Source organism: Protopterus annectens, chromosome 13.part0 (genome assembly GCF_019279795.1).
Source record: "Protopterus annectens isolate FY-2018-M chromosome 13.part0, PAN1.0, whole genome shotgun sequence".
In the NCBI taxonomy this organism is placed as follows: Eukaryota; Metazoa; Chordata; order Ceratodontiformes; family Protopteridae; genus Protopterus; species Protopterus annectens.
Genome location: NC_056747.1, coordinates 762,569,279 through 762,579,051, shown reverse-complemented (window position 1 = coordinate 762,579,051; position 9,773 = coordinate 762,569,279). Strand labels below are relative to the sequence as shown.

The 9,773-nt window shown below is 42.9% G+C and overlaps 1 protein-coding gene across 4 annotated transcripts in view; it reads left to right on the top strand.

Annotated features, from left to right (window-relative positions):
• The first annotated feature begins 205 nt into the window (after window positions 1-205).
• Window positions 206-9,773, top strand: part of CORO6 (coronin 6) — a 773,484-nt gene continuing 763,916 nt past the window's right edge. For 3 of the 4 annotated variants that reach the window (XM_044054466.1, XM_044054464.1, XM_044054462.1), the window contains exon 1: window positions 206-501. The gene's annotated coding sequence lies outside the window, so the exon portion shown is untranslated. The remainder of the gene's footprint in view (window positions 502-9,773) is intronic. The other variant, XM_044054463.1, reaches the window with a different exon arrangement.

The window sequence follows — 9,773 nt, the reverse complement described above, 5'->3', positions numbered from 1 at the left end:
TGTCTGATGCTGTGACATGCTTCTATGTCTGCTGCAATCTGCACTACTCAGGAGTGAGACGACAAATCTTTGCAAGAACGTACAAGTGATTGAATCGGGCAGAGTTCAGACCTCTTACAAGTAGCGGATTGGTCCCAGTGGCTTTCCTTTTGGCAGCCACAGCTTCCCCCTTTCTGCTCAGCTGTTCGGGGGGGGGGGGGGGGGGCTGTGGTTTCTGTGCGTTACTGCCTGGTCATCCGTCGCAGCTGCAGCAGCCCAGCCGGTACACAGGGAAGGAAAGAGGATCGCTTCTGCACCACGAGCCTCGAACCTCTTCGGCACTTTCCGAACTGAGACACCAGCCGTCGCAGTAGCCAGAGCTGACAAGGCGACTGGACCAGGAGAAATCACAAAAATAAAGCACCAGCTAGACCAAGAGCCAACCCGCGGCAGGACCAAAGCCCAAAGGGGACCGACAGCGTAGAGGAAGAGGAGTGCATCTGTCACCCAGCAGCTCAAAAGGTATTCTGTTAACCTACAGCTCGGTGGATCAAATCACCTTGGGGACTGGCAAGTAGAGGGGGTAGGAGCAGTGCGCTGAGCTGTACAAGCGGTAGTCAGATTCCCCTCAACACACACACACACACACACACACACACACACACACACACCACCTGTCCTAGTGGCTAGTGCACGTGCACAACGGCAACGGGTGGCAGGGTTTTATGGCGGGGTGTTAATGTGAGAGGCCACTCGAAATATAACCTCAACCCACTTGGTCAGGGTACTATTAAACTGTAGCAGGTGCCGGGACACATTTTAAAGAAAAGGGGGCTACATTTTGCATTTCAATGACAGCAGTTTCATTTACGGTGTGTCCTTCTTTTTGTCTCTGCCTTGTGTCTTTTCCGTCTCACTCTTTTTTGAGGGTCATAGGACTCGGTCTGGAATGGCATCCGTTCTATATTAGGAAAGTGACCTAGCTGGTGACATTCTGTTTCGCAGAAGCTCCCTTGAGCTCATTCTGTCTCTGTCCGTCTTCTTGAGCCACTACCAATTAAAAAAATAGTATTCATGGAATTTCCAGAATCCACAGTTTATACTGGCATACATGCCATCTTTTTCTCTTGCTCTATTTGGTCATGTAGCAGTTTTGGGTGTGCTTTTGTCCAGCTTTCTCCATATGCACAATTTGTTTATTTTAATCACTTTATATGAATGTATGTGCTGATGCATTTCTATATTTATTTAAGGCTGGCTTTGTAGTTACAGCTCCTGAGGTTTCATATTTTTAATTGGAGAGCCAGTTACCACCCTCACCCTCAGAGTGTCCTGCCAGTTTTCAATAGTCTGTCTTGCTTGGCTTCTGTTTGGAATCTGAGCAAAGAGTTTGATGAACCAAGGAATTAAACCTTGCTGGGATAGTCAGTCTGTTTGAACCTCAACGTTTGCTGCATTACTTGGTATCACCTTCTGTAGTAATTTATTTATTTGTTTTTATTTACTTACTGTGTTTGTTCCACTTGATAAACTTTTTATCTTGCAGATGAAATACAGTTGGAGTATGCATTTAGAGAACACTATTACAGCACACACACCATAAATGTGGTAATTTTAAAGATGAATGATTCCCTTGCATTAGAAGACAAAAGGATGCCTATATACTAATATAAGCAGGACCTCAGACATGAGCAAATAAATGGGTTGTTAATGTGAGTTGCTAAGGCATTTTCAGTAGTTCACTGTATTTACTACTGCTTTAGGAGTTAGTTGAAGTTTTACATAAGAAGGTTCTCATTCAGAGTTGATTAGTTGTGTGAGATTATAATATGCTAGTAGTTTATTGTATTTATAGCTATGGTCTCATGACCGTTAGCTCCAGCTAGCCATGGTATGCTGAGACTTGTTTCTGTATATAGTCTGTTGACGTGACAGTGTCATGTGGTACTGTTGTCTGTTATGTCACATGAATGCATGTACATGTCTTAACCAAGTGGTCTTTACATCTATGAGTTTTCATGTGTGCATCACTTATTAAGCTTTTATTTTCAAATATTCCACATTTGTGAGGCCATGTACCATGCATGTTTTGTTGTAGGTGAGTGTGTACTGGTATATTTTTTAACTTTTAACTCAAATACTTAGACATATTTCTCTGACTGCCTACTGTGCTTCCTCTATGCCATGTCATATGTACCAGTGTTTGTCGAATATATTTAAGGCTTTTTAAGATTACCACCTGTCCTTCTTTATGAGGAACAGTCCCTGTTAGGCCAGTTGCATCCTCTTAAAAAACATGAAAAATGGCTTGATCCTGAAATACTAGAACACAAAATGTGTTTCCTAAGTTTCCTCTGACAGTCGCATAAAACAATTGTTTTGCTTCTGAGACACCTTAATGTGATACAAAACAACAAAAGCAATTCAAATTCTATAAAAGTGAGCTTTTATTTTGGCAGCAAATTGAATTCTGGCCTTTGCGTTCATTGCAGGTATTGTTTGTCTCTGAATTTATAAAAGTCCTACTTTGGGCATCTGGAAAGTTTTCAATCCCAGCCTTTTGAAGGTAACATTTAATATGAGTTAAGTATTCAATGACTATATTATTTACTCTGGGTTGTATTCTGTGTTACAGCAAACAAGTCGAGCTACTAATTTTTTAGTCAAAACCACTGGACCCACTATTTCTTTATTGAAATCCAAGTTATGTGTTTGTCTTTGCTGATGTGAAGTTTCAGTTTACATAAAACACAGCCCCTGTGTTAATGAAGCATTCTACCTACAATGCCACCTGTCACAGTAGCATAAATATGAAATTCACCAGTAGTAAATGATCATTATTTCCATTTAACCTGTTGTACGTGTTCATTACCTCTGCAGATCATTTCTGTGTTGCAAATGGCCTTGTTTATGATACATTCTGGGAATTTGTCTGCAAGCCCGTGATGACCATAGTAACCCCAATAGCAGTTTCTCCAGATGCATCGGTGTACATGTGATGTGAACCTATTGTTTAGTGACCTCACCCTTTACCAGGCTGCTGTCCCACTGTATTTAGCTAGGAATGTTAAAAAGCCATTTCCTTCATATATTTTCATATATTTTGTCAGCCTGATTCTGGGATGTATTTTTCTACACCCTGTCCTTTTGCTGCTGATTTCCACATGGAAGACATGGGTATCACCATAAACTTTATCAAGCGTTTCAGTCTGTGAAGCTGTGCTGATGATAATTTTTAGTTACTTCTGTGGGTACTGTGTTTGCACTAATTTACATACCTCATTCAAAAGTAGAGTACGTGTCCCAAACTAGTTGTCAGTTTTGATATTCAGGCATGAAATACATATCGAAAACTCCCTTTCTTATGATCTAATGGCAGCCCTGACTTCATGCTTGCATACAAGAAGCACTGCAAATGATGTCATCATTCTTGTAATGTGCAAGAAGTCATACAGATGGCTAGTAAAGTTAGTAGCTTCCACAATCATGGCCTGATGAAAAAAGTGCGTTAAACTCCTCAAGCAAAGTCTATATCATGGCACACGCTATGGGTATGTGCTTGTCTGTTAAATATTTCTCTTCAGATTTCATGCCTAAGGATTTCTGATCTTATGGGTATGCAGATAAGAACCTAAAGACTGCCTTTGTATTAACACTAGCCACCAAAGTCCCTTACCATTTGTCTATGCCTTATCAGATGATTACAACCAGTGTTCCCTGCTTCCTTGTGATCACTGACTGATTTCCCTTGGTTAAGGTAAGTAATGCATCGGTTTGCATTTCACATGGCTACTTTTTTCCCACTGAACTTGTTTGGCAGAGTTTTTTCTTGTTGGTGACAGAGCTCTTATATCCATTCTTTCTTGTGGAGGTCTTCAGTTGGGGACATCTAAATGTACCCTGTTACCCTGAAATGGAATGCAAAAACTTGCTGTAAACCTTAAGTGTAATATGACTACTGCCTTTCTGCCTTGTACGTACGTAACTATGGGGATACATTTTCCATTTTTAGTGGTACCATCAAAGATGGTATCTCTCTGTTTCTTCCCTTAAAAAGGAGACCATGTCCTAAATTTCTGTCCAAGGATCCTATAACATGACCTGAAAGGATTACGCTTCACACGTTAAGTGCTTTTGCTTGACTCTACACCCATCATGGGTACATTGACCATTAGCTGTAGCTAAAACAGCATCTACTGTCCCCATCTTTTACAGTAAACTCTGAGTTAACTGGCACCCATGGGGATTGATAGATGATGGATAACTGTAGTTTCTAGTTGCTTGAGAGTTACTATTAAAAATAGACCTGACTAATACTGTACCCTATGCTATTTGTTTGGTTTGACTTGTTCTCAGGTTGGGGAGAAAGGGAATTTATCCCTATCTTCCTTTTTAAAACTCTAAAAAGAAATTATGTTTCTGTGGGGGGAAAACAGAAAGTGCAACACATGAAAATTTTACTGTAGTTTACTGTATTTCCAATAGACCCTCCTGACCAGTTGAGCCCCAACACTTGGCTGCCACCTACTTCCTGAACCTGGGTACTGTCTGTCATGGAAACCACAGTCTGCTGGATAGCACTCCTCCCTTAATAGCCTTGTCAGTAAAACAAGCAGTGGTATATCTATCTAGCCCATGATCTGTCCAGAAGTGATTGTTTCATGTGCTTACATTTATCGTCTTGCTGTAACCGGCTTCAAGATGACTTACATTTTAACATTTGCATCACCTTTTAAAAATGTGCTAGGATCCATATAATCATACTTTCCACATCCTCTGCACTGACACTTACTTTCTCTGTTTCATGTCTTTATCTTTTTTTTTTTGTCTTTGCCATTTCACTATGTCTTTTCAGGGTGGTGAACCACGAAAACATTCACATACTCCTTGCTGCCTATCTGCTGCCTCACTTTATCCAACAGGTGGGTCTATAATGACTCATCCATTAACCGTCTCCTGGGTGACTTACCTTCTTACATCTCCATCACCTTATAAAAGTGCTGCAGGATCCCTATCACCCTACCAAGACCCCTATGTAAATGGCTAAACCAATTATCTATTCCTCCCACATCTTCTGCAGTAACACTTTCTTTCTCTGTTTCGGGTCTTCTTTATTTTTATTGTCTTTACTCTGCCCCATCTTGCTATGTCTTTTCAGGATAGTGAAGACGCTGACACACTCCATCACTGCCTAGCTGCTGCCTTACTTTACTGAACTGGTGGTTTTATAATGGTTTTTCCATAGTTGTCACACCCTTGACCGATTCTGGTTCATACATGCAGCTACTGAACCTGTTCCTGCTACTCCCACAAAACCCAGTCTCTGACCATTACCTGATCTTTGTGAAACAGCTATATTCATTCTATATTGATTCACGAAGCCAGTTGTAGGAATGCTGCCAGCTGTACCCCTTACCTTAATTTAGACAACACTGCCCTAGTCTGAGCAGTTAGTATGGACACTACCTCCACCATCTTTCTTTCTGTGATTTGCTGTTAATGTCTTTTCTCTATTTTTCTGTTTGTTTTAACCTAGACTACGTTTTCTGCCTTATATCACTTTTCCATCTATTAACCATACTTTACAGTCTCAAAATATCATTTTCACAAAATTTGTAGTAGCTTTTTTCCTATTCCATGTGACACCATTTGATTGAACTTTGGCATTATTTTGTGGGTTTCTGATTGCCTTACTCTCTTTAGTATGGTATGAGACAAATCAACCTCAATACCAATTGATGCCTATGTCTCAACTTGGGCTGTCATTTTTGGTGTCAATAGCAGATCTTGAGAGGCTTTCATCCACTGTGCATTGTTTGCTGAAATATGACTTCCTACTATAGAGCAGCCTATCTATCCCTGGAGGAGTGTTCCCAGCACAAGAATCTGGTAGTCTATTGGCCGTTTTGGGCCAATTTCTAGCTCTTTCAAGTCCCCCTGTATAAAACCCACTTTGGCACAGTTTTTGCACTTGTTACTACTCAGCCAAGCTCCTCGTGGTCCTGCAGAGTGGTGCTAGCAGCAGAGAGGCTAAAAGAGCAACTGCTAACCTGATAAAAGTGTTTTTTTCCTGCTACTACCTGGGCGATTGTCCAATCTAGCTAAACTGCAAGTATTTCTGCTTCTTGAACTGTTTTAAACTGTTTAAAGTTGTTTTTGCACCTGCACTTTTAAAGTTTGTCCTGTTTGTTGCATTTACCTGTTGAGGCTACACACTCAAGTGCGCTAGCCTGTGTTACATATTTATTGCATTTTCCTGCTGCTTGTTGCAAAAAAAGAAAAAAAAAATATCCTTGTTTCCCGTCTTTCCTGACCTAGAGTAGTCCAAATACAGGCTTCGCCATATTCTGGACTTTTGGAAAGTTCCTGTGTTTCCCATTTCCTTTCTTGGATAAAGGGAGGCTTCTTTGTTCACCAGTGGCAGTGGGGAGCTTAGAGCAGCCTATCTATCCCTGGAGGAGTGTTCCCAGCACAAGAATCTGGTAGTCTATTGGCTGTTTTGGGCCAGTTTCTAGCTCTTTCAAGTCCCCCTGTATAAAACCCACTTTAGCGCGGCTTTGCGTGATTTTGCGCATAGCGCAGCATCGGGCAGCGCTGCTTAATTGGGTTTAAACCAGTCTTGGCTCCATAAAGTCTGCTCTTCACTTTTTCCCTTAGAACTGATCTAGTTCTCATAATAAACACCCTATTCCTACTCTGAAGCCTGGCACTTGCTCACTAAAGCAATTATATATGTCAGCACTAAAAAATTAAAAGCACTACACCCTCACAATCTCCCCTTGAGTACCTTGTTCCCCATTGGCTCTTTTTTCAATTATAAAGGAATTCCCAATACTATTCTAGCATGTCCAAAGGTCAGTTGTCAATCTCCTCTCCGGTTCAGCTGGTGAATCTGGGAATCTTGAGGCAATGCTACAACTGCGTCATGTACACAGACAACCCTCTCCTCCTCCCAACAAATTCCAACACATGTGAGAGATGCAACCATATAGTCAAACTGGAGGCTAAGCTCTCTCAACTCAGTACTGGTGTAACCAGTCAGGAGGAGAAGGAAACCACACTCACTACAATTCCAGTCTCACATAGACCTACCACGACAGCAAACCAAACACATAAACACACAAAAACATACTCGAAGGCTCTAAATAAAAATCTGCCTAAGCAGCAGAGACCTCCAAAGCAGACACCCAAGCAACCGCTACCCCAAAACAAAACACGTGCAACACATAGCTCACAAAGCCAGTGTGCCGAACAGTCACAGCTCTTAAGGCTAAACAACACTCTCTGAACTCTGCTGATACACTTGTAAAAGGTAACTCTATCGTCAGGCACACTGATGTCCAGCTCACCAGGCTGAACAAGGAGAAGGTCACGGTGAGCTGCCTGTCGGGCGCTAGGATCCGCCACATAACACAAGCACTCAGGTCACTCCTAGGCAAGTACAAATATGACTCAGTCATTGTCCATGCTGGTGTGAATGACCTGAGACGTACCTCCCTGGACTACATGAAAAGAGACATAGAGGACCTCTCTGAGCATGTAGCCCAGGCCGGTATGACCCTGACCTTGAGTAGCATCTTACCCTCACCAAGAATGATGCCACAATATGAAGACAAGATGATCAATTTCAACAACTGGCTTAAGTATTGGTGTCATTCAAAGGGGATCCAATGCCTGTCAGCCTGGGATGACATGCTCGACAAGCCACGATGCTTCGCTAGGGATGGCTTGCACCTGTCACCCCTGGGCTTTTGGATATTGGCAAAGGCTCTTCCCACCCCCATAGTGCCTTTTTTAGGCAAGGCTCAAAAGACAAACCCACCTCCATAGGTATCACAAAGGATAAGAAACTAAGAGTAATGCTACTCAACGCCAAAAGTCTAAACCTCAAGATGCACGCACTCAAAACTCTCCTTAGCATGGAGAACATCGATATCTGTGCAGTAACAGAAACCTGGTTCAAGGCTCCCGAGTGCACCACAGCACTACCAGGTTATACCTCATACCATGTTTTTCGGCCCCAAAACTTGGACCGAACCACAAAAGGAGGGGAGTATCAATATTCGTCAAAGATACCCACACCTCCAGGTTGGTGGCACAGCACGAGGCATCAGAGACTATCCATGTGCAACTAACAGTGGGTAAAACTGCCTTCCAGTTTATAGCCTTCTACAGACCACCCTCCCAAACCCAGGAACCCCACTCGGCCTTCCTGAGAACACTGGAAAATATGAAGGTCTCCCCAAACACCATTATATTGGGTGACTTCAACTACCCAAACATAGACGGGGAGCATTACTCTAGCTCCAACACCCTAGCCCAAAGATTCCTAGAATTTATAAACTCAAATGCTATGGAACAACTTGTTACCACTCCCACAAGAGGGGAAAACATACTGAACCTGATCATCACTAACATGGGAACTCTATGCTCCAGACCAGAAGTGTATCCCTCACTGGTAAGATCAGACCATAAACTAATCTCACTGGATATTCACATCCCGACCCCACCCCCTGCCCAGAAAACCACAGTGAAAAACTTCTCTAAAGCAAATTTCACACTCCTCAAAACTGAGGTGGAATCCTTCAAAGCCCCCGGGCCTGAGGAAAATATGGCCCAGACCGCAGAATCCTTTATAAATGCATTCTGTGAACACCTTCAGGAATGCATGGATCATGCAATCCCAAATAAAACCAAGACCCAATCCTCCAAAGGCAGACGTCCTGTCTGGTGGACCCCAGCCATAAACAAACTATGCAATAGAAGGAGGAAGCTACTACATGATAGAGCAAAATCCCAAAAAGGGAAGGCATCTCTGATCAGTATTAGCAAAAAACTACAGGCACTCATAAAATCATCTAAGGCCAGCTTAGAGAGAAAAATTGCACAGGCCACTAAGGATAATCACAAGGCCTTTTTTAGTTATGCCAGGAACCTGGGTGGGAATTCCCAGATATGCTCAGAATTAGTCCAAAATGACAAAAAATACACCGAACCCACAGACATTGCCAACATCCTAGCTGACAGGTTCGGCGCAAACTTCTCCACCCCTCCCCACCAAAAGGGCAAATATCTATCCCAGCAGTGTGCTGCCCCCCTGACATCTCAGATGCTCAGGTAAGAGCCGCCCTCTCCAAAGCAAAAAACACAGCATCAATGGGACCAGATGGTGTCCCGGGCTGCATCCTACATGAACTCCAAGAAGAGCTAAACCCAAACATAAAACTACTGTTCAATCTCAGCCTTACTACAGGATATGTACCCAAAGAGTGGCGTACAGCAACAATGGTCCCTCTCCACAAAGGTGGTGCCTCAACAGATCCTGGAAACTATCGCCTCATAAGCCTGACTAGCTTGGTTTGCAAAGCTATGGAAAGGATCATCATGGACCTCATAAATAAAGATATTGGAGACCTACAGACACTGGATCCTACCCAGTTCGGCTTTGTTAAGGGCAGATCCTGCCTCTTAAACCTGGTCGATTTCTTTGAAACAGTCACCAAGGCCATTGATGAGGGGAAGGTGGTCCACACAGCCTACCTGGACCTCGCAAAAGCCTTCGATACAATACCCCACTCGGGCAGTATAGATAAGCTCACCAGCTTAAATATAAACCCATATGTCACTAGATGGGTTGCAAACTGGCTCAAGGACAGAACCCACATGGTTAAAATTGCTGGAGCCATGTCAGACTCCAAACCAGTTACAAGTGGTGTCCCACAAGGCTCAGTCCTGGGACCTCTCTTGTTCGGTATATATTTCTCGGAGGTACAGGCCAACATGGAAGGACTGTG